General features: G+C 47.2%; 1 protein-coding gene across 3 annotated transcripts in view; it reads right to left on the reverse strand.

Annotated features, from left to right (window-relative positions):
* Positions 1–26,287, reverse strand: part of cdh7a (cadherin 7a) — a 355,342-nt gene that overhangs the window by 239,241 nt on the left and 89,814 nt on the right. The window contains exon 2 of one of the 3 annotated variants that reach the window (XM_038808623.1): positions 12,937–12,980. The exons of the other annotated variants lie outside the window; for them this stretch is intronic. The gene's annotated coding sequence lies outside the window, so the exon portion shown is untranslated. The remainder of the gene's footprint in view (positions 1–12,936; positions 12,981–26,287) is intronic. 3 annotated transcript variants of the gene reach the window in all.

Consider the following 26,287-nt stretch of genomic DNA (forward strand, 5'->3'; position numbering starts at 1 on the left):
TGTGCCATTTGCCAATGTTCTCTGTCAGTTATTTGTTTTGTCTACTGTGTACTTTTTGTGTACGTTCCCTTGGCCGCAGAAAAATACTTTGCACTGTACATGTGACAATATATAAATCAATCAATCAAAATCAATCAATCAATCAAATTGTGTCCCCTAGTTCTAGACACCCCAACCAAGAGAAACATGGACCTGCATCTAACCTATCTATCCGTTTCAGTATTTTGCAGGTTTCAATGAGAACACCTCTTATTCTTCGAAACTCTCGAGAATGCAGTTTGCCCAATCTCTCTTCATAAGACAGTCCCACCATCTCCGGAACAAGCCTGGTGAACTTTCATTGCACTCGCTCCATGGCAAAAATATCCTTTCTGAGGTAAGGGGACTAAAATTGCACACAATACTCTAGGTGCGGTCTAACCAAGCTTCTATACAACTGAAGCAAGACCTCAGTACTCCTCTACTCAAATCCTCTTACGATCAAGGCTAATATTCCATTCGCCTTCCTATTAGCTTGCTGCACCTGCATGTTAGCTTATTGACGATGACACCATTTGTACATCTATACTTTCTAATCTCTTATCATGCAAGAAATATTCTGCACATCTGTTCCTCTTACAATATGGATTACCTCACATTTTTGCACGTTACATTCCACCTGCCGTGTTCTTGCTCACTCAATAAGTCTGTCCAAATCCTCTTCAAGCTGCTTTGCATCTTCCTCGCAACACTCATTCCCACCTAGCTTTGTGTCACCAGAGGGCTGGGAAACATTACATTAGGTCCTCACATCCAAATCATTGATGTATACTGGGAACAGCTGGGGCCCAAGTACTGATCTTGTGGTACTCCACTATTTACAGTGTGCCGAAGTGAGGAAGGGGTGTTTATTCCTACTCTCTGTCTTCTGCCCGTTAACCAATCCTCAATCCATGCCAGTATACTACCTCCTATTCCATATGCTTTAATTTTGTTAACCAACCTCATGTGGGGGATTTTATCAAAAACCTTCTGAAAGTCCAAGTATATTATCAAGTAGGGTGGAGGGGTGAGCTGTGAGAAGGAAGTAAAGATCCTTCAGTGTGATTTGGACAAGTTGAGTGAGTGGACAAATGAATGGCAGATGCAGTATAATTTGGATAAAAATGAGGTTATATACTTTGGTAGCAAAATCGAGAAGGCAGACTATTATCTGAATGGCCATAAGTTAGGAGAGGGGAATGTGCAACGAGACCTGGATGTCCTCGTACACCAGTCACTGAAGGTAAGCAGATAGGTACAGCAGGTGGTAAAGAAGGCAAACGGTATGTTGGCCTTCATTGTGAGAGGGTTCGAGTGCAAGAGCAGGGATGTCTTGCTGCAATTATACAGGTCCTTGGTAAGGGCACACCTGGAATATTGTGTGCAGTTTTGGTCTCCTTATTTGAGGAAGGATGTTCTTTCTCCAGAGAGAGTGTAGCAAAGGTTTACCATGCTGATTCCTGGGATGGCGGGACTGACATTTGAGGAGAGATTGAGTCAGTTAGTATTGTATTCGCTGGAGTTCAGAAGAATAAGGGGGCATCTCATAGAAACCTATAAAATTCTAACAGGACCAGTCAGGGTAGATACAAGAAGAATGTTCCCGATGGTGGGGGTGTCCAGAACCAGGAGTCACAGTCTGAGGATACGGGGTAGACCATTTCAGACAGAGATGAGGAGAAATTTCTTCATCCAGAGAGTGGTCAGCCTGTGGAATTAGTTGAGACCAAAATATTGTATGCTTTCAAAAACGGTTAGATATACCACTTGGCGCGAAGGGGATCAAATGACTCCAGGGGAAAGCGGGATTAAGTTGGATGATCAGCCATGATCATAATGAATGGCGCGCAGACTCTAAGGGTCAAATGGCCTCCTCCTATTCCTATTTTCCATGTTTCTGTCCACTGACTCCCCTTTATCAGTTCTATTAGTATCATCTTCAAAAAACTCCAACAGGTCATCAAACATTATTTTCCCATTCATAAATCCATATTGACTATGCTCAATCAGGCCATTCTTACCCAAGTGGCCAACTATCACATCCTTTATAATACATTCTAGCAATTTCCCTATTGCTGATATAAGGTTAATAAGGTCTGTAGTTTCCCGGTTTTTGCTCTTCCTCCTTTCTTATATTGTCGGTGACATTTGCTACCTTCTAATCTGCAGGAACATTTCCAGAATCTATAGACTTTTGGAAGATCACCAATGCATCCACCATCTCCGTAGCTACCACCTTCAACACTCTGGGATGTAGAAGATCAGGTCTTGGTGACTTATCAACCTTTGGTCCCATTAATTTTTCCCAAACAACTACCTTACAAATAATAATTTCCTTCAATTCGTCATCCTCCTTCGTCCCTTATATCTTCCTCAGTGAAGACAGACCCAAAGAAATAATTTTGTTTCTCGCCGATTTCTCTATTCCCCATTATAAATTCCCCAGACTTTGTCTATAGTGGACCCACATCTGTCTTAGCCAAACATTCCCTTTTTACATCCCTATAGAAGGTTCTTACAGTCTGTTTTTATATTATTTCCTAGTTTCCCTTCATATTCTATTTGCCCTTTTTGGTTTCTTGGTCCTCCTTTGCTGTATTCTAAAATCCTCAGGTTTGCCAGTATTATAGGCTTTTTCTTTTAATCTTACACATCTTTAACAATCCATATTTCAGCAAAGGACAGGATCGAAGCCTAACTTCGAGGGGCTCAGGCTCTGCGGTTTAAGTGATCGGGTTTTATGTCTAAGCACAAAGGGACCAGATGATAAAACCTTGATCTGGATCTTAGAGGCTTAACCACCGATAATGTGGCTGCTGGAGTCATTAAAAAAAAAGCAAAGAGCTGTTAGCCATATCGTTACGAAGCACTAACTCGTTAGTGTAGCTGCAAAGGGGAGGAGATCGGTTCAGTGAAAGCAGAGAGCTCTTAAAGGAGTACTTGAAGAGGGTTTGAGCTGTTGCAGATGTAAATGACAATGCAGCATTCTGTGCAGTAGGGAACATCTCTCCAGGGGATTCTGCCATTCACGAGGCTTCGCGATTATACAAAAATGGCCCGGAAAGCGGGGGAGACACAATTAGGTGTGCAACACAATACATGGAAATTGTGAGGAAGCATTTAATTCAAAGACACTTCACATTACACATAATAAAGTATGGTGATATGGGAGTTGCAGCGACTGTTGACAGTTTCATTTGTATAACGGCAGGATGAGTACAGTGAAGACAAAGGCCGTGATTCTGCTGTCGGCCGTGTTTAGCGGAGTGTATCTCGGTGGCTGCAGCACCTCTCTATTCAACGGCACTTTTCCGGGTTTTTTTTGGCCTTGGGGAGTTTGACCCGGTGAGGCCGTACTAAGTGTCATTTCCTGCTGTCGAACCAGAGTGGCACTCCCAGGGTTCCAGGCTGGCAAGGGTAGTTCCCTGGCCTCTCCGCGACCACCTCCGGGTCTCCAGTGGCCTGCGAGACTCCCCGAGGTGCCGATGTGCCTTGCCCACATTTGTTTGGACCAGTGCGAAAGGGCACCCTGGCGATGTCTGGCAGCTGTGGCAGCTGAGTCCCGGGCACTGGGTGAATCCGACGTTCAGGTATTTAAATGAGCCGATGGCACATTTCAATATGCAGATCTGGATTTCGCCAGGCAGAGCAAGTCGTGTGACCCATGATCACACCGGCGCCTGGCACGGAGCACGATTTGGGGCTCTAACACGATTCACCCATTGCACCTGGGCGCAACGGGGTTGCTGAATTGGGCCCTAGATAAATAAAGACAGCAGTACAAACAGTGATGAAGGCTGGTGAAGATCCAGGTAAGGTTGCTGATGTAAAGGACGGATGGATTGACTGCAGAGGCAGTGATCTCTTCAGGTGTCTTTTATTTTTTCGTTCATGGCAAGTGGGCATCCTTGGTCAGACCAGCATTTGTTGCCCATCCCTAATTGCCCTTGAGAAGGTGGTGATGAGCCACCTTCCTGAACCACTGCAGTCCATGTAGAGTAGGTACACCCACTCTGCTGTCAGGGAGGGAGTTCCAGGATTTTAACCCAGCCACAGTGAAGGAACGGTGATACAGTTCCAGGTCAGGATGGCGTGTACCCTGGAGAGAAACTTGAAGGTGGTGGTGTTCCCATGCATCTGCCTCCCTTGTCCTTCCAGGTGGTAGAGGTTGTGGATTTGTAAGGTCCTGTGAAAGGGGTCTTGGTGGGGCAGCACGGTGGCATAGTGTTTAGCACTGCTGCCCCACAGCGCCAGGGTCCCGGATTCAATTCCAGCCTTGGGTGACTGCCTGTGTGGAGTTTGCATTTTCTCCCCTTGTCTGCGTGGGTTTCTCCCCAGTTCTCCGGTTTCTTCCCACAGTCCAAAAATGTGCAGGTTAGGTGGATGGTCATGCCAAATTACTCCTTAGTGTCTCAAGATGTGCAGGTTGGATGGTTTGGCCATGCTAAATTGCCCCTTAGTGTCCAAAGGTGTGCAGGTTTGGTGAGGCTGAGGAGATAGGGTGGTGGAGTGGATTGAGGTAGGGTGCTCTTTTCTGGGGTCTGTGCAGACTCGATGGACCGAATGGCCTCCTTCTGTACCGTAGGGATTCTGTGGTTCTATGAGTTGCTGGAATGCATCTTGTAGCTGGTATAAACAGCTATCATTGTGATGGAGGGAGTTTTTTTTTGTGGAAAGGGTGCAAATCAAGCGGGCTGCTTCATCTGGGATGGTGTTGAGCCTCTTGAGTGTTGCTGCAGCAGCACTCATCCAGGCAAGTGGGGCATCTTCCATTGCACTTGTGTATTGTAGCTGGTGGACAGACTTTGGGGACGGAGGAACTGGGTTACTCCCAGCGTCTGACCTATTCTGGTAGCCATAAATGGTTGGTCCAATTCAGTTTCTGGTCAAAGATAACCCCAAGGATGTTGTTAGTGGGGGATCCATGCCTGGTGAAGCCATTGAATGTTAGTTTGCTACTTATCAGCTCAAGCCTGAATGTTGTCCAGGTCGAGCTGCATTTGCACACGGACTGCTTCATGGGATGTGGGCTACACTGGCTGGGCTAACATTTATTCCTCCATCCCTGCAGGTCTTTAAGAGTCAACCATATTGTTGTGGATCCGGAGTCACATGTAGGCCAGACCAGGTAAGGACAGTAGTCCTTCGTGAACCAGATGGGTTTTTGTGACAATTGACAATGGTTTCATGGTCACCATTAGACTTTTCATTCCGGATTTTTATTGAATTTAAATGTCACCTTTTGCGTGGTGGGACTCGAAACCGGGTCCCCAGAGCATTACCCTGGTCTCTGAATAATGAGCCCAGCAATGATACCACGATGCCAGTGCCTCCCCAGCTGTCACAAACATTCCATTATCAGGGTCCTCAAGGTGCCCAATAATATCTCCAATCACTCGTGGAAACCTCCTTTTGGCATCTGCTTTGTGAGATCGCCTCACTACATTGTGAGGGCCACTCACCACCATGACGTTGAAAGCTGGGCTTCCCGAGCGGATGCATGCTTCCTTCACCGCTCCGCGTACTGAAAACGTTGTTTGAGCTAGAACGCAGTGAGTTTGATGGTGGTGTCACAGGTGGCATTTTCCTCCTCAGTGTTTCTCTTCCGAGAAACCAGGGGGCGGGATTCTCCATCGGCAAGATCTTCCGTTTCACCGGCAGCGCACTCACGGCCGCGGATTTCCAGGCTGCCGGGATGGAGGATCCCGCTGCTGGCGGGGGGCGTGTCGCACCAGAAAACGGGTGCGGCGGGATGGAGTCTCCCGCCCCAGATGTTTACATTCCCGCTGTTACCAAATATTGGTGCGTGCAGTGAACTGACATCAAATAGTAGTACCACTATTCTCTCTGTACATCCAGCAAATGTCAGCATTGCCTTTGCAATGATTGTTCATAATGATGCGGTGATGTGGGAGACTCTACGTTGCTGCTAACAGCTTACGGGGAGCCCCAAGGCAATCAGAAAATAAAGGCTGCTGCGATCTCCGCTGCCTCTGGCATTGCTTTGTTCGTCCCTCGAGCCTGCTGAGTCATTCAATGTGATCATGGCTTATCTAATCTCGGCCTCAACTCCACTTTCCTGCCCTTCAATCCATTACTAATTAACTATCTGTCTATCTCCTCCTTAAATTGACTCAATTTCCCAGCATCCACCGCAATATGGGATAGTGAGTTCTACAGATTCAGGACCCATTGAGAGAAGTAATTTCTCCTCACCTCTGATTTAAATTTGCTACCCCTCATCCTAAAACTATGATCTCGTTCTAGGTTGCCCCACAAGAGGAAACATCTGCTCTACGTCTATTTTGTCAATACCTTTTATCGTCTTATGTACCTCAATTAGATCTTCTCTCATTCTCCGAAACTCAAGAGAGTATAGGCCGAAACTACGCAATCTCTCTTCATATGACAAATATCTCCTCTAACTGTCTCCAATGCAACTACCCCCCTCCTCAAATAAGAGCACCAAAATTATACACATTACTCCAGGTGCAGTCTCCCCACTGCCTTGTACAGTTGCATCAACATTGCCATACTTTTATACTCTATTCCGTTAGGTACAAAGCAGGGGAATTGTCCTCCACCTGAGATGTTACTGTACTTAACGAGCATTGAAAATGTCCTCTTCCTACTCCAGTCGATGACCTCTTTCACCAAATCTATGATTACCTGTGTTGATGTCACCTCATGAAGCTTGATGTCAATATGCAACCAATTGCACTCCAGCACTGCACTTGGGGACATTTTACTACCTTTCAGGGCACTATATTGATTTCATAGAATTTCATAGAATTTACAGTGCAGAAGGAGGCCATTCGGCCCATCGAGTCTGCACTGGCTCCTGGAAAGAGCACCCCACCCAAGGTTAACACGTCCACCCTATCCCCATAACCCAGTAACCCCACCCAACACTAAGGGCAATTTATCATGGCCAATTCACCTAACCTAATATAAATGCAAGCTGTTGTTGTTATCGAGTATTAGACTGAAAGCGATCTAGGCATACAAATAGGCTGGATGGGAGTGGTGTGCTGTAACCCCTCACCACCCTGACCTGGAAATATATTGGCCGTTCCTTCACTGTCACTGGGTCAAAACCCTGGAACTCCCTCCCTAACAGCACTGTGGGTGTAACTGCACCACACGGACTGCAGTGGTTCAAGAAGGCAGCTCTCCGCCGTCAAGGGGAATTAGGGATGGGCAACAAATGCAGGTCTCTCCAGAGTGACACTCACATTCTGAGAATTAATTTAAAAATGAATTTTTGAAAAGAGTGAATAAAATGGCCCGCCTATTAAGAATGTTAAGGGTTACGGAATGATGGGAGAAATCACCCTTGAATGGAGAGCGAGGCTTAAGGGCCCAGAATGACCTATTTCTGGTGCTTTGTTGCCAATTGCGAAGTAGAAGTTGCAACCAAAATTAACCGAATTTTAAAAACGGGATGGGAAAAGCAAATGCAAATGGCGTCCTCCTGCTAAAAAAGTGGGTACAGCGTGATGTTATGATCCCAGATGATGTTATAACTGGACAGGAAGATTCCAGAATGGCACCCTGGCTCAAAAGACAATGGGCGGGATTCTCCACCCCGCCGCACCCTCGCTGGCAGCGTGACCCTCCGTCCTGGCAGCCGGCCAATGGGGTTTCCCATTGTGGGCGCCCTCACGCCATCGGGAAATCAGTGGGCATGAGTGTGCTGCTGGTGAAACGGAGGAACCCGCCGACGGGGAATCTGGTTGTGTAACCTTTACCTTTTTTTTAATAAATCGTGGCGGAACAGAGTCACAGGACCATTAATTTGTTTCAACAACAAGGAAAAAAACATTTATTAAACATGAAAGGTTGGATTATTAAACAGAACTCCTTTACATCCACCCACCTCAGATTAACAAATACACAGATTTAAGATTAACATGGATTACAAAGTACATTTTCAACTCCAATGGTCTCATTAATACCGAGTCCCTTTTAAGCACGCAAGATAGCAGCAAAGGGCAGCGCAGTAGCACAGTGGTTAGCACAGTTGCTTTACAGCTCCAGGTTCCCATCATCGATTCCCGGCTTGGGTCACTGTCTGTGCGGAGGCTGCATGTTCTCCCAGTGTCTGCGTGGGTTTCCTCCGGGTGCTCCGGTTTCCTCCCACAAGTCTGAAAGGCGTGCTGTTGGGTGAATTGGATTCTGAATTCTCCCTCTGTGTACCTGAACAGGCGCCGGAATGTGGCAACTAGGAAATTTTCACAGTGACTTCTTTGCAGTGTTAATGTAAGCCTACTTGTGACAATAAAGATTATTATTACTACTCAATGCCTCTATTCATAAGCCTTTTTAACAACTGTTTCAACTTGTCTGGCCACCTTCAGAGAATTATGCACTTGAACCTCCAGGTCCCTCTGCCCCTGTACTCCCCTTAAAGTTGTGCCATTAAGCCGATACTGTCCTCCCATGTTTCTTTCACCAAAGTGCATTACCTCAGATTTCGCTGCATTGAAGTTCATCTGCCAGGTGTCTGCCCATTTGGCCAACTTGTCAATGTCTCGCTGACATTGCTCAGCATCATCCTCACAGGACGTCTACTCACATCAAGTCTCCATGCACTCATCCTACTGGACTTCAGGAATGTGACAATTACAGCTATCTTAAAGAAGGGAGATCAATCATGCTGCAGAAACTATCGAGGTATTTCCCTCTTGATCCATACCAGGGAACATTCTGACACACATTCTCCTGAAGCTCCAATCCCTCCGTCTGAGTAAATTCTCCCAGAGGCAGTGGGCGAGATTCTCTCAGCCTGGGGCCGGGCTGGAGAATCCCATCTCGCCATCGCGCGTTGAAGGGAACCACTGCGCATGCGCGGGTTATGCCGGTGCCACTGCGCATGCGCGGACCCCGCGGCGCTCAGTTCATACAGGGATCGGCAGCTGGAGCGGTGTGGTCCTCTCCAGTGCCGTGCTGGCCCCGCGTAGGGGGCAGAATTGCTGATCCTGAGGCCGTGTTGAGGCCGTCGAGAAACGCAACGGCGTTTCCGACGGCGTCAACACTTAGCCTCAGGATCGCAGAATCCCGCCCAGTGTGGCTGTAGACTATCCAGTGAAATCTTCAATATGGTGTTTCCTCTATCTTCAACCTGATCCTTTCGGTCCAAAAAAATCGAAGAAAATGTCGATAACAACACAGGGATGATTAATTTCATTAATCAACATGACCACAGCATTTGACTCAGTAAATCCTAACGCTCTATGCATTGTGTTCCAGCAACTTCATCACAATCCTGTAATTGCTTCATGAGGGTAGGACTGGAAGTGTCTAGAGTGGGAGATCTAAAACAATACCTTCAAAATCTGGACTGGGGTTAAGCAAGGCTGTGTGATAGCCCCAATATTATTTGCTATCTACCTGACAGTGGCTATTTACCTCAAAGTCAACTGTCAATATTAAATACCACCTCGACGGAAAATGTTTTAACCTCAGTCGCCTCCATACCAAAACTAAACTGACCACCAGAGATAATAATAATAATACTTTTTATTAGTGTCACAAGTAGACTTATATTAACACTACAATGAAGTTACTGTGAAGATCCCCATTCCATGCCTGTTCGGGTACACAAAGGGAGAATTCAGAATGTCCAATTCGCTTAACAGCACATCTTTCAAAACTTGTGGGAGGAAACCGGAGCACCCGGAGGAAACCCACGCAGACATGGGGAGAATGTGCAGACTCTGCACAGACAGTGACCCGAGCCGGGAATCGAACCTGGGACCCTGGCGCTGTGAAGCAACAGTGTTCACCACTGTGCTACTGTGCCGCCCTAAAAAACCTTTTTCCAATTAAGGGGCAATTTAGCGTGGCCAATCCACCTGTCCTTCACATCTTTGGGTTGTGGGGGTGAGACACGGGGAGAATGTGCAAACTCCACACGGACACTGACCCGGGGCTGGAATTGAACCCTGATCCTCAGCGCCGTGAGGCAGCAGTGCTAGCAACCGTGCCACTGGTATGATCTACAATTTACCGATGGTCGCAAGGCCACAGTTCCCTCTACAGTAGATTTGTAATCCACTCTTGATCTCTTCAATTCCGCATACAGGAAGTTTGAATGTTGCCAAAACAAAATTGATGTATCAATCTACACCTGGCCAGGCAAATATTGCACCTCCCATAGATGTTGGAGGAGAGAATCTGCAATATGTGAAACCCTTCCCATAATCTTGGCAGCCGACTCTCCCAAAAGGTCACCATTGACGAAGAGATGCAACCTTGGACCTGCTGCCCCAGCTCAGCTTCCTGCAAAGTGCGGCAGTGAAACGTCCAAGTCAATCAAAGTCCTGGTCGACGGAGCAGTTTTAGTCACTGCACTCATATCCTGCAGTGAGAACTGGACTGTGTATCAGCGACACCTAAGAGCGCAAGAGAAATGCCATCAGCAATGCCTCCTCCGGATTCAGTGAACAAACACTAGTGCCCGAAGCATTCAGGCAAAATTCCTGCAAAAATCAATTTTGACGGATTGGATATTGGACATTGGGGCTGGTTTAGCACGCTGGGCTAAATCGCTGGCTTTTAAAGCAGACCTAGGCAGGCCAGCAGCACGGTTCAATTCCCGTACCTGCCTCCCCGAACAGGCGCCGGAATGTGGCGACTAGCGGCTTTTCACAGTAACTTCACTGAAGCCTACTTGTGACAATAAGCGATTTTCATTTCATTTCAGTGTGTCCAAATAGCGGAATCCATAACCCGTGTCGTAGAATATAACCTCAGAGGTATCGCCTTTCAGATGAAATATTGAACTGAGCCCCACTTCTGCTCTCCCAGGCGGGCATATAAGTTCCCGTGGCACTACTTTGAGGAAGAGTAAGGGAGAGTTAATTAATTATTTGGATAACTAGGGCCAGATTGCAGACACCAGTGGGATATGGGTGAAACCCGGTCGGACCCTGTAGGGGGCCTACCTGCTGCAAACCTGGCGCCCAGAAAAGCATCCTGTAGCCACTGCTGTAGCTTCAGTCCCCCCCATAAAGCCATCCACGTCTCTAACATGGGCCTACCATCTGTGGCCGTGAATCACTTTAAAGACAATAATTTGCAATTTGCCATGTTCCCCTGCCTGTTACAGTAGCACCCAACGCAGGTTAACACCACTGGTCCTCCCATTGGCCCAGCCAACTGTTCCCTTTAATTGGACGGAATCTCTGGTAAGCACACAGGTGGGTGGCCAGGCATTAGCAGTGGGTTCAAGACCTGCTTTTGGCCCCAAGCTCCAAAAATCTTTAGCGTTGATAAGTGTCCACCCATAATTTCCTAATTGACCATCAGAAGTGAGCTCCGCCCTTGGAACTCAATCTGTCCTTATCAATATACAGTCATCTGAAATAGTTCAGGTTTGCTGTGCAACATCCAAATATTTCTGAAAGTATCTCCTGGAATGTTTTCTCTTCCAGTCCTGACACCATTATTTTTGGGGTCCTCTGGGGATGAATCCTTTGCCTCCTCTTCTTCCTCACCTTACACCATCTCTGGCTCAGTTACTAAAACCCTCATTCATGCCTGCGTCACTGCCAGAGTCAATTATTCCAATGGTTTCTCGGCTGCCTTCCCATTCCCCATGCCCTATAAGCTTCAACTGATCCATATCACTGTTACCCATATCCTATTCCACAACTGGCCACATTCACTGTCCTTTCTGACCCAATATTGGCGCCCAGTGCCTCTGATTTAAAATTCTCACAGAATCATAATATTTACAGTGCAGAAGGAGGCCATTCGGTCCATCGAGTCTGCACCAGCCCCTGGAAAGAGCACCCTACTTCAGGCCACACCTCCACCCTATCCCTGTAACCCAGTAACCCCACCTAACCTTTTTGTTGGACACTAAGGGCAATTTATCATGGCCAATCCACCTAACCTGCACATCTTTGGACTGTGGGAGCAAACCGGAGCACCCGGAGGAAACTAACGCAGAGACGGGGAGATCGTGCAGACTCCACACAGACAGTGACTCGAGCCGGGAATCAAACCTGGGACCTTGGAGCTGTGAAGCAACTCTGCTAACCACTGTGCTACTGTTCTGCCCATCCTCATCCTTAAACTGTAATTCTGTAATTTCTTGAAGTTCCACTGTCCCCACAATACCTGGGATTTTGTGAATTACCATCTCTTTCACCCAACAATGGTATTTGCCCTTATGGACGGCACGGTGGCACAGTGGTTAGCACTGCTGCCTCACAGCGCCCGGATTCAATTCCGGTCTCGGGTGAATGTCGGGAGTTTGCACTTCCTGCCCGCAGTCTGCAGTCTGCATGGGTTTCCTCCGGCTGCTCCAGTTTCCTCCCACAGTCCAAAGATGTGCGGGTTCGTGTGGATCGGCCACCATCAATTGCCCCTTAGTGTCCAGAAAGGTTGACCGTGGTTACTGGGTTATGAGGATAGGTTGGGGGCCTGACCCCACTTAAGGTACTCTCTCAGAGTGTCGGTGTAGACTCAATGGGCCGAACAGCCTCCATCTGCACTGTGGGAATTCTATGAAGACCCAACTAACCTCTTTGTTCCGGCATTCTGCTCCTGCTCTATTGCTTCATCATCCATTATACCTGGGTGAAGTTTTGGGGCGGATTTTCCATATTGAAGGCACTACATAATCTGGAATCACTCAGCAAGGCAGAAAATATGCACATATACAAATTTGGCTGATTTTCCTATTTCTCTCCTAATCAGAGAGTATTGTTAACCAAAGGTATCAGTGCGTACTTGTTTCACTTCTGTGTCGCACTATTTATAGCAAAATGCTGTTTAACCAAGAATTAGAAACATCAAATCAACCCCAAGTGCTCTCGGCGGCTTGATAATCCCAAAGCCATCAGTAAAACCTGACACGGAGTAAGTGGAATAATGAGCAGCGTTACGTTCAGAGTGTCCTACCTTATTGTGTATTTCCCTATCTGCACAGGTCGCGGATTCTGCCCCTGAAAGAAAAAAGCCCAATTTATTTTCGACTGCGACAATGGCACACTTTCTGAAGAGGTTTTCTATCCATTCCAAATCCCCAATTCATCGTTTGTCAGACAAAATTAAAACCAGTTGCTATTCCCTGATTGTTTGCTGGCTGGCAGAACTGTTACCATTTTTGATAAATTTGGGACCAAAGCCCATTGAAATACCTCTGTTACTCCACCGTGCGCCGATCCTGACACAGAGTCCCTATAATCCTTTCAATCACGATGACTGAATTCTGCTGCTGAAGCCTCGCAGAGATCTGGAAGCTTCCTGAGAGGAACCACTTCCCAATCAACGCAGCAAATTGACTTTGAAACGTCCGACTTCAAACTCATTAGCTGTAAATGTGCTTCACGGCAACAGGAAGAATCCCCTTATCCACTCCCAGTGTGTATCCGGAAAATTGTTCAATTACGCATCTCCAAATGTGGCCCAGAAGCCAGTACCCCAAAAAGTAGTGTCGCAAAAATTCAGCGTGCCGGTTTGTTTTTTGAGAATGCGGCTTCGACTTTTCCACATGTTTTCTCGATGCCATCCATTTTGAGGTGTTGTCCACTGTAGCTTACACCGCAGTGCTCTTGATTTGAGTCAGCAGGTCGTGCTTTCATGTCCCATTCCCAAGGCTTGAGCATGAAATCTCAGCTGCTGACACTCACCATACAGTATGGAAGCAGCGCTTGCACTGTCGGAGGCAAAGATCTTCAATCCTGAGTTGGGAACCCGGCCGCCAGTTCCGTTCCGTGGCCCAAACCTGCAAACTTTCAGGCACGACTGTTGTGATGCCCCCATTTTTTTTTTTTTTTTTTTTTTTTGTTATAAATTTAGATTAGCCAATTATTTTTTCCAATTAAGGGGCAATTTAGCGTGGCCAATCCACCTACTCTGCACATTTTTTGGGGTTGTGGGGGCGAACCCACGCAGACACGGGGAGAATGTGCAAACTCCACACGGACAATGACCCAGAGCCGGGATCGAACCTGGGACCTCAGCGCCGTGAGGCGGTTGTGCTAACCACTAGGCCACCGTGCTGCCCGGTGATGCCCCCATGAAGGGTGACACGAAGGGACAATTTAGCACGGCCAATCTACCTAATTTACCATTGACCAGAAACTCAACTGGACTGTCCATATAAATACTGTGACTACAAGAGCAGGTTAGAGGCTAACAATCCTGCAGTGAATAACGTGCATCCTGTCTCCCCAAAGCCTGTCCACCATCTACAAGGCACAAGTCAGGAGTGTAATGGAACACTCTCCACTTGCCTGGATGAGTGCAGCTCCAACAACACTCAAGAAGCTCGACGCCATCTAGGACAAAGCAGCTCGGCATTGTGGCACAATAATTAGCACTGCTGTCTCACTGCTCCAAGAACCTGGGTTCGAGTCCAACTTTGGGTCACTGTCTGTGTGGAGTTTGCACTTTCTCCCCGCGTCTGCGTCGGTTTCCTCCGGGTGCTCCGGTTCCCTCCTCCAGTCCAAAGATGTGCGGGTTAGGTGGATTGGCCATACTAAATTGCCCGTAGTGTCCTAATAAAAGTAAGGTTAGGGGGGGGGGGGGGGTTACGGGTATAGGGTGGATACGTGGGTTTGAGTAGGGTGATCATGGCTCGGCACAACATCGAGGGCTGAAGGGCCTGTTCTGTGCTCTACTGTTCTATGTTCTATGTTCTATGAATGTTTCTTTCCACTTCCCAACACAAGCCTAGATACTGTCCGGGTCTTGTTGCATTTTGACATGGATTCTTCAGTATTTGAGGAATTGCGAACAGTGCTGAACATTCAGTCATCACTCTTGACCTTACGATGGTGGGAAAGTCATTGACAAAGCTGCTGAAGATGGTTGGGCCTAGAACACTACGCTGAGGAACTCCTACAGTGATGCCCTGGGACTGAGACGGCAACCAGCTCCCTTGGTTAATAAGGGGATCAGGGATCATGGGGAGAAGGCAGGAGGATAGGGATGAGAAAATATCAGCCATGATTGAATGGCAGAGCAGACCCGATGGGCCGAGTGGCCTAATTCTGCTCCTATGTCTTATGGTCTTATGGTATTTGTGGCAGGTATCAATCCATCAGCACAGAGTTTTCTCCCAGATCCCCATTAACTCCAATCTTACAAAGGCTCCCTGATGCCACACTCTACCAAATGCAGACTTGATATCAAGGACATTCAATCTCACCTCACTTCACTACTTTTCAAAAGTCCTTCACTGCTTTGAAAGCTCTTTCGGATATGTTGAGGTTGTCGCTGTATGAATGCAAACCTTTCTTTTGCCTTAACTGTGTGATGAGGTCACCCCATAATGAGATCATAGAATTTACAGTGCAGAAGGAGGCCATTCGGCCCATCGAGTCTGCACCGGCTCTTGGAAAGAGCACCATACCCAAGGTCAACACCTCCACCCTATCCCAATAACCCAGTAACCCCACCCAACACTAAGGGCAATTTTGGGCACTAAGGGGCAATTTAGCATGGCCAATCCACCTAACCTGCACATCTTTGGACTGTGGGAGGAAACCGGAGCACCCGGAGGAAACCCACGCACACACGGGGAGAATGTGCAGACTCCGCACAGACAGTGACCCAAGCCGGAATCGAACCTGGAGCTGTGAAGCCATTGTGCTATCCACAATGCTACCGTGCTGCCCGTATCAGTGGGAACATTTGGCTGAAGTATCTTGAAAGAATGTACACTGCTTTCGTGAAAATGCCAGTATCCAGCAGCCAGTAAAAAAGATGAGGCCTTATCCATGAGGAGAGATTAGAAAAACTGAGACTTTCAAGTCATTGCAATAATTTAATGAATTAGAAATTGCTGCTGGTCAGTTACAAAGTGATGCAAAATAATTGGAAAGATAGCCAGGGCTGGGGGAGGGGAGGAGGAGAATTAGTTTTCACAGCAGGTTGGTATATTCTACAATTCAATGCCTGATCGTGTGGTGGATGTAGATTTAGTGATTCTATGAAGGGAATTGAAGCTCCCCTTAAAAGGCGAAAGGTGTGCAGAGGGGAGAGGGAAGGAATGACAACTGCTTCAGACAACTGGGATGACAACTCTCGCCCACAAAAGCAGTTCACCGAGCACAATAATAATTCAATATCCGAAATTAATGGATTTATTTTTCCAGGCTAGTTTATGATCAGATGTGGAGCCAAAGTGGGTAAATTAGGTCGGGGACACAAGTCATCCATTCAACGAATGAACAGGTTTGAAGGGTTGAATTTCCTGTTTCTGTTGCTGTGTCACTATGGCCGCCTTCCTCCATGAATGGTTTGACAAGAAAGCGATCTGATGGAGTTGTGAAATGTTGTGGATAGACTGATGATATATGGGGAGATGGTGGTTTTGTGTTGGCTTCACCCAACACCGAGGCTAATGGTGTAACTAGGTCCTGATGAAGCCCACAGCGTCGGCAGGTCTTCCCAGAATCCTCAGGGGAATACGAGCTCCCTCCACTAAGGGGGCGGAGCTACCGCGAGCTTCCGGTATAAAATATGCTGGCAGGACTCAGTCGGTTGGGTAGCCCTCGTTTGGACTCTCTGCTTGTACATAGAAATGAATCCCCTGGCTAACCTCGTAACTTGGTGTGGACCCCATCCTTTGGGCGGACATAACGGGCGGGATTCTCCGACCCCCCCACCGGGTGGCTTCAATGGAAAATCTCATTGGCAAGCAGCGGGAGTAGAGAGTCCCACCGCCAGCGAACGGCGCGTCGCTGAGAAACACGTGGTTGGGGCAACGGAGAATCTCGCCACGGCTGCCATTACCTGGTCCAGTCTACATGCCCCTTTGGATTCTTAATTACCCTCCAAAATAATCCAGCAAGCCACTCAGTTCAAGGGCAATTAGGGATGGCTAACAGATGCAGCCCTTGCCAACAACACCCACATTCCAAAGAATAATAAAAATATTACCACTTCAATGAGCAAACTGGAAGTAAGTAGAAGGCACGGGTGTAAGATGATCGTCAAAACAATTGAAGGGATTAAGAGATTCTTTTCACGGATATAAAATGCCCTGTCAGAGATAATGGTGGAAGCAGAAACTGTAATGGCTTATTCAAGCAAAGTGGGTAATTATTTAGTGAAAAGAAAATGGGGACAGTCCTCAGATCATTTCAGGTGGGAGGGCTTCAAGTTTTTAGAGCAAGCTGATGAGGGTAAAAGAAAAATGTTCATGACATGTGAACCCAAAACGAAACCAGATCTTGATTTTTAGCACGGTGGCGCAAAGCAAATGTTCACTAATTTTGACGCTGTGGTGGGAGAGTTATCCTGTCAAATCCTGAGCAAATTGGATCTATATTCTTTGGTGTTTAGAAGGATGAAAAGCGATCTCCTTGAAATGTATAATCCCAATGGGAGAGACAACAGGAACACACGGGAGGGTAGAAATGAACGACTGGTTTATTATGGTGTGCACAGAACCATGAAAACTTCTAGTCCTCTCCCCGAAGGCCACCCACACTGACCTACATCAAAGTCAGGGTTCTTTTACAGAGTACTTCATCCTTGTTAAGGGGAAATGTGCCCCCAATTGCTGGGGAAGTTCAGGTTCAACAGGCAGCAAGGTCTACCCCTGCTCTCAGGTCTTGTGTTTGCACTTGTTGTGGTCTTACCCATTTGAAGGATATGTTGGGATGTTAAAAATGTTTTTTTCAATTTGGTGCATCACTGACAAGGCTGACATCTGTTACTCAGCCCTAATTGCTGTTGAGAAAGTGGTGGTGAACACAAGGACATTTCAGAGGGCGAGTAATACTCATCTGCCGTGTTTCACGGGATGTAGGCATCACTGGCAAAGCCAGCGCTTGTTGTCCATCACTATTTTCCCTTCAACTCAACGGGCGAGATTTTCCCGGAGATTGGCAAAGGCCAATGGTGGGCGGGAAAAGCGACGTTGAGGCCGCTGAAGACAATGGCTGCTTTCTCCACCATATTGTCCAACCCCTGTCGCAAAACCCGACCGGCCGTGAACGGGAGCAGGAAATCCCGGTTCGGGGTCAGCCACATTGCTGAGGGTCTGGAGTCACGTGTAAGCCAGACCAAGTACAGCTGTTTGATATAAGACCATCAGACATAGGAGCAGAATTAGCCCACCCGGTCCATCGAGTCTGCTCCGCCATTCAATCATGGCTTTTATCCTTCCCGAAAGACCATGAACAAACTAAATGAGTTTTTACGACAAATGATGGTACTTTCATAGTCACCATTACTGAGCTTAGCTTTACATTCATATTTTTGGAATAATTGAATTTAAATTCCCAAGATTTGAACCCATGTCCCCAGAATATTAGCCTGGGCTTGTGATTATTAGTCCAGTGGCATTTTGACTACCGCATCATCTCCACATTCATGGCAAATCATTAAATCAGTACCACAAGACAGTGAGAAATAAAATTGTGTGGAGTGAAGAAGCTGGTTGGTTGCATCCAAGACTGATTTTTACCCCAATCATCTCATAGAAACATAAGAACATAGGAACATAGGGACAGGAGTCGGCCACTCAATCCCTCAAACCTGTCCCGCCATTTAATGAGATCATGGCTGATCTGTGACCTAACTCCATATACCTGTCTTTGGCCCCTATCCCTTCATATCTTTGCTTAACAAAAATCTATCTCTGATTTACATTTAACAACCAATCTGGCTTCAATTGCTGTTTGTGGGAGAGAGTTCCAAACCTCTACCACCCTTTGATGAAGAAGTTCTTCCAAACATCTCTCCTGAACGGTCTAGCCCTAGTTTTTAGACCATCCCCTAGTTTTGCAATCTCCAACTAGTGGAAGTACTTTATCTTTATCTACCCTGTCTTTTCCTGTTAATATCTTGAAGATTTTTATCTGATCACCCCTTAACATTATAAATTAAGGTCTAATTTGTGTAATCTCTCCTTGTAACTTAACCCCTGTAGTCCAGGTGGCATTTTTGTAGACCTACATTGCACTCCCTCCAAGGCCAAAATATCCTTCCCAAGGTGTGGTGCCCAGAACTGCTCACAGCACTCCAAGTGGGGTCAAACCAGGGTGTTGTATAGCTCCAGGATAACCTCTTGTGCCTTTGTACTCCAGTCCTCTTTTGTCGTAATAATGCCACTGGACTAGAAACCACAACCCAGGCTAATACTCTGGGACATGAGTTCAAATCTTGGGAATTTAAATTCAACTCAAAATGCTAACATTCCATTAGCTTTATTGATTATTTTCTGCACTTATTCCTGGCATTTTAAAGTTCTATGTACCTGAACCCCCAGGTCTCTTTGGACATGCACTGTACTTAACCTCTTCCCATTTAGAAAGTACTCTGCTCTACCCTTTAGCTCAGTGGGCTAGACAGCTGGTTTGTGATGCAGAACAAGGGCAGCAACGCGGGTTCAATTCCCGTACCAGCTGAGAATTCTGAATTCTCCCTCAGTGTACCCGAACAGGTGCCGGTATGTGGCGACTGGGGTTTTTCACAGTAACTTCATTGCAGTGTTAATGTGAAAATGAAATGAAAATGAAAATCGCTTATTGTCACAAGTCGACTTCAAATGAAGTGACTGTGAAAAGGCCCTAGTTGCCACATTCCGGCACCTGTTCGGGGAGGCTGGTACAGGAATTGAACTGTGCTGCTGGCCTGCCTTGGTCTGCTTTCAAAGCCAGCGATTTAGTCCTGTGCTAAACCAGCCCCTGTCAGCCTACTTGTGACAATAACAATTATTTATTTTTATTTATTTATTTTTTGGTCCAAAATGATAACCTCACACTTACTTACACTGAATTCCATCTGTCATAATTTTGCCCATTCACCTAGTATGTCAATATCTCCTTGCTATTTTATGCTATCATCTAGACTGTCTACAATGCTGCCTAATTTTGTATCATCGGCAAATTTGGATATAGTAATTTCTATGTCATCATCAAAGTCATTAATGAATAGTGTGAATAATAACACAGATCCCTGTGTTACACTAGTCACCTCTGTCATAATATACATCCAGGTATATGATGGACACACAGGATGACCAGTGAGCACACAGAACACAGCAGCCAATCACCAGACAGGACACGACCACTATAAAGCCAGAGGGCACTAGTTTTCCCGCTCTCTTGGGATCCAGCCTCTGAGACAGTCAGAGCTCGTGAGCAGCAACTAGTACAAACACCATCTGGTAGTCAGTTAGTCTGGTCAGGTTAGCCTCAGGTCTCCAGTCAAGTCAGCATAGTGTCAACCCACAGTTAAGCATGTATTATAGTTAGTTGTTCAATAAAATCATGTTGCATCTCTTCAAGGTTGGAAGCCTGCCTCTCTCTACACTGCATCAAACGCAGTCCACGAAGACCCAGCATACACAACACATCAACCTCCTGCCAATTAGAGTAATTACCCATGATCTCCACTCTCTACCATTCAACCAACTTCCTAACCATGTCAATACTTTGCCTTCAACACCGTGGATTTCAACCTTAGTTAACAGCCTCTTGTGTGGGACTTTATCAAATGCCTTCTGGATGTCCATATTAATGACATACATGGACATTCTCCTGTCCACTGCCATAGCCATCTCTTCAAAAAATTCAGTAAGATTATTCAGGCGTGACCTTCCCATCACAAATTCATGCTGGATCTCCCTGATGGACCAACATTTTTCGAGGTGTTCAGTTACCCGATCCCTGATTATGGACTCCAGTAATTTCCCCAACACAGATGTTAGGCTAACTCGTCTGTAATTTCCTGGTTTCCCCCCTTTCACCCTTCTTAAAAATTGGAGTGACATGTGCAATTTTCCAATCCAGAGGGACTACTGCTGAATCTAGAGAACTCTGGTTTAGGTAGGGGCTGGTTTAGCACATTGGGCTAAATAGCTGGCTTTTAAAGCAGACCAAGGCAGGCCAGCAGCATGGTTCAATTCCCGTACCAGCCTCCCTGAATAGGCACCGGAATGTGGCGACTAGGGGCTTTTCACAGTAACTTCATTTGAAGCCTACTTGTGACAATAAGCAATTTTCATTTTATTTTTCAAGATTATAGTCAGGGCATCTACAATGTGCTCCCCTATTTCCTTTAACACTCTCGAATGGAAACCACTCATTAGTTCCCTTAATTTCCCCGTTACGATGCTGTACTTACGTTAATTGTAGTAAGCCCCTGTCCCTGATCGACTGTTAATTTTTTTGGGGACTTTCAGCAAGTTGTCCTCCTTTTCAGTTGTAAATGGGTCAGGTTCTGTGCTGGAAATGCACTTCAAGTTGAGAAATTCTTCGATCCTGTGCTTCTTTCATTGACGTGAATTGGGTGCCTACACCTTAAAGGTTGCCTGTGAATGCACGTATTTCAGATAGAAAATCATATTGGTAAACATTGCGGGCTGTGCGTGAAACAGGCATATACAGGCTCTGTGTGTTTGCAAATAGAGGTGGGCAGGTGGCAAACGCCCATTTGAGAATCCTTGTCCTCCTCTTCCCAAAACTGGGCTGGTCTCCCAGGGGATCAGAGACCCCCAGTTGCTTGCCCTCTGGGCAAGGTGGTACCCTGGCACTTCCAACCTGGCACCCTGGCACTGCCAAGGTGCCCAGGTGTCACTTCCAGCTGGCAGAGGCAATGCCAGGGTGCCAGGCTGGCATTTTCCACGTGGTGGGGACCGGCTGGGGGGTGCCCTCCATGACATACAAAATTTGCGGATGCTGCTAAAATGGGTGGGAAAGCAGGCAGTGAAGAGGAGATAAAGATTTTACCGATGGATATAGATAGGCTAGGAGATTGGGGAAAAATTTGGCCGATGGTATTTAATGTAGGTAAATGTGAGGTTATCCATTTTGGTGAAAAAACAGAAAGACAAGTTAGTATCTAAATGAAATGCAGATTCAAAATGCATCTGGGAAGAGGGATCTGAGTGTCTGTTCAGGAATCGCAGAAAGTCGGTATGCAGCACATAATTAAAAAGACAAATGTTAGCATTTGTTGCAAAAGGGCTGGAGTATAAAAGTAGAGAAGTGTTGTTGCAATTGTTCAGGGTATTGGTGAGACCACGGCCGGGATTCTCCCCGACCCGGCGGGGCGGGGGGTCCCGGCGTGATGGAGTGGCGTGAATCACTCCGGCGTCTGCCCCCTCAAAGGGGCAGAAGTCTCCGCACCTTTAAAGGGCCAAGCCCTAACATTGAGGGGCTAGGCCCGCGCCGGAGTGGTTGGTGCTCCGCCAGCTGGCGTGGAAGGCCTTTGGCGCCACGCTAGCTGTCTGAAGTCCGCGCATGCGCCAGAGAGTCAGCAGCTGCTGACATCCCCGCGCATGGGAGGGGGTCACTTCCGCCTCCGCCATGGTGAAGGCTATGGTGAAGGAAGAAGGAAAAGAGTGCCCCCACGGCACAGGCCCGCCCGCCAATCGGTGGGCCACGATCGCGGGCCAGGCCACCGTGGGGGCACCCTCCGGGGACAGAACGCCCCGCGCCCCCCCCCCCCCCCCCAGGACCCCGGAGCCCGCTCGCGCCGCCTGCTCCCGCCGGTAAGATACATAGATAGATAGAGAAATACAGCACAGAACAGGCCCTTCAGCCCACGATGTTGTGCCAAACTTTTGTCTCAGGTTAATCATAGATAATAGAATTTTGGACACTAAGGGCAATTTATCATGGCCAATCCACTCAACCTGCACATCTTTGGACTGTAGGAGGAAACCGGAGTACCCGGACGAAACCCACGCACACACGGGGAGGATGTGCAGACTCCACACAGACAGTGACCCAAGCCGAAATCGAACCTGGGACCCTGGAGCTGTGAAGCAATTGTGCTATCTACAATGCTACTGCCCTTAAGAACAAATTAATCTATATTCCATTATTCTACCATAATCCATGTACCTATCCAATAGCCGCTTGTAGGTCCCTAACATTTCCGACTCAACTACTTCCACAGGCGGTGCATTCCATGCCCCCACTACTCTCTGGGTAAACAACCTACCTCTGACATCCCCCCGATATCTTCCACCATTTACCTTAAATTTATGTCCCCTTGTAATGGTTTGTTCAACCCGGGGAAAAAGTCTCTGACTGTCTACTCTATCTATTCCCCTGATCATCTTATAAACCTCAATCAAGTCGCCCCTCATCCTTCTCCGTTCTAATGAGAAAAGGCCTAGCACCCTCAACCTTTCCTCGTAAGACCTACTCTCCATTCCAGGCAACATCCTGGTAAATCTCCTTTGCACCTTTTCCAAAGCTCCACATCCTTCCTAGAATGAGGTGACCAGAACTGCACAAGGTAGGTGGTTTGATCCACTCCGGCGGGAGAAGCATTACAGCGGCGGGACTTCGGCCCATCGTGGGCCGGAGAATCACCGGGAGGGGGCACGCCGACCAGCACGGAGCTATTCCCGTCCCCGCCGAATCTCCGGTGCTGGAGAATTCGGGACATGGTGGGGTGGGATTTTTTTTTTTTTTTCTTTTTTTTTCTTTTTTTTTAAATTAATTTAGAGTACCCAATTCATTTTTCCAATTAAGGGGCAATTTAGCATGTTCAATCCACCTAGCTTGCACATTTTTTGGGTTGTGGGGACGAAACCCACGCAAACACGGGGAGAATGTGCAAACTCCACACGGACAGTGACTCAGAGCCGGGATCGAACCTGGGACCTCGGCGCCGTGAGGCTGCAGTGCTAACCCACTGAGCCACCGTGCTGCCCAAGGCGGGGGCGGGATTGACTCCGGCTCCCGGCGATTCTCCGACCCGGCGGGGATCGGAGAATCCCACCCCACATCTGGAGTATTGTGCCCAGTTTTGGTCTCCTTATTTGAGGAAGGATGCGGTGACATTGGAGGCAGTTCAGAGGTGGTTCACCAGATTGATTCCGGGGATGAAAGGGTTGACGTATGAGGAGAGATTTAAAAGTTTGGACTTATACTCGCTGGAGTTTAGAAGGCTGAGAGGGGAACTGGTCAAGGTGTATAAAATACGATGAAGGATTGATAAAGTAAAACGTAGATCCAATGTTCCCCCTTGTGGGGCAATCTAGAACCAGAGGTCACGGATTTGGGTTGAGAGTCAGCAGATTTAGAACTGAGATGAGGTGGAACTACATCTGGCAAAGGGTGGTGAATTTGTGGAACTGGCTGCCCCCATAGTGCGATGGACCATTAAATGATTTCAAGGAGATAGATATATTTCTGATAAAGAACAGGTTGAAGGGATATGTGTAACAGGTGGGGATGTGGATTGGAGACCAGGAAGACATCAGCCTCGATCTGATTGAATGGCGGAGCAGGCTCAAGGGGCTGAATTGTCTACTTCTGCTCCTAATTCCTATGTTCCTATGACTATTTCTAAATAATGCGTGAACACTGTTCAGGAACATGTCAACTGGGGAAGGCTTTGAGACAAAAATTGGTAAGCTTGAACTAGCACATGCTGTGAACAACTTTATGTTTGGTGCCATCTTCACAATATTTTATAGGTGTCCTGCTTTCACTAAAATTGTAAAATATTAATGACTTGGGCCTGAGTGTAGAGGGCACAATTTCACAATTTGTGGATGATATGAAAGCATTATGAGGTGAGTTGTGTAAAAACTCAAAAGAACATCGATAAGTTTGTGGAATGGGCAGACAAGTGGCAGGTAAAATACAACGGAGAGAAGAGTGAAGAGATTCACTTTGGGAGGTAGAGCACGGAGAGAAAGATTAAAGGGTTCAATTCTATAAGGGATGCGGTAGCAGAAGGACCTCTGTGATTATGTGCATAAGTTATTGAAGATGACAGGACAGATTGGGGGCACAGCTAATAAAGCATACAGCATCCTAAGTTTTATTAACAGGGGCTATAACAGCAAGGAAGCTTTAGTAGACCACACCAAGTTGTTAAAAGAAATAAAGATTTATTGCAATAACTATTATTTACACAGCATGAACGATCCCAGTCAGGTCTCTCCTCTCTGTCAGTCCCAAACTGGTCAAACTTACACAGAAGTTTAGCTATACATGGGTTAGGGTTCTGCTTTAATGGGGAGCCATTATTCAGTGAGGTTCACAGGAAGTTTCATTATTGCCCCTTCGTAAGTCCCGTGCAGGTTATGTCAGAGGCTACGGATAAAACACCGGTTCAGCGGCAAGTGGAGGATTGCGTCCTGTTCTGGACCCACACTTTGGGAAGGGTGTGAAGGCATCGGAGACACTGCAGAAAATATTTTCGAGTCAGGTCCCAGGAATGGGGAACTTCAGTTACGTAGAGAGATTTGAGAAGTTGGAGTGTTTTCCTCAGGGAAGAGAAGGTGGAGAGGAGATCATATGGAGGTGTTCAAAATCATGAGAGGTCTGAACAGACTGGATATGCAAGGATTGAGAATGGGAGGGGACAGCTTTAAGGTGACTAGCAACAGAAGCAATGGAGAGATGAGGAGAAAGCTTTTCACGCAATAGGTGGTTAGGATCTGGAATGCACGGCCTGAGAGTGTGGTGGAGGCAGGGTCAATCTCAGCATTCAAGAGCAAATTGAATTGTTATTTGAAAAGGGAGCGGTACAGGGTGACTTAGAGAATGCCACTTGGCACAGTGCTCATTTACAGAGATACAATGGGCCAATTGGCCTAATTCTGTGAAACAATTCTGAGATTCTGTGAAAATACTGATTGGCAGATTAAGCGTAATACAGATGACTCATCTCCAGCTGTTCATAAATAAGAAAAACCCTTTCATAGTTGGCTCTTAAAAAAACAATGACACATTTTTGACCAGACCATGTTCATTTTACACCGTGAGGTCTCCGTCATACGCTATTCAGTCAGTGGCATAGCTACGGCAAGAACAACAGTTCAGTACCCTGGGCTGGAGCACAGTCAATTCCAGTCTCACATGACCTGGAGTTGCAACACAATCAAAATTAACAAATAATTCCTCGAAAATACCCAGACTTTTTGGTCTATGGCTGCCCAATAGTTATAGTCACCAGGGGTGGAATTGTCCCTGAATCGCCCGTGGCTGGCACCCACCATGGTCCGAATTCTCCACCACCCGGGAATCAGCGGAGAATGGGAATCGCGCCGAGCCGGTCGGCGGGCCCCCCGTGGCGATTCTCCGGCCCGCGATGGGCCGAAGCCCCGCCGCTGACAAGTGTTTCCCGCCAGCGGGAATCAAAGCACGTCTGGTGCCGGCGGGATTGGCGGCGCGGGCTGGCGCCGGGGTCCTGGGGGGGCGCGAGGGGATCTGGCCCCGGGGGGGGTGCCGCCACCATGGCCTGACCCGTGATCGGGGCCGACCGGGGGCCACCATGGCGGAGGAGGGAGAGACCCCCTCCCCCGCGCATGCGCTGG

The sequence above is a fragment of the Scyliorhinus canicula genome, chromosome 10 (genome assembly GCF_902713615.1).
Source record: "Scyliorhinus canicula chromosome 10, sScyCan1.1, whole genome shotgun sequence".
In the NCBI taxonomy this organism is placed as follows: Eukaryota; Metazoa; Chordata; class Chondrichthyes; order Carcharhiniformes; family Scyliorhinidae; genus Scyliorhinus; species Scyliorhinus canicula.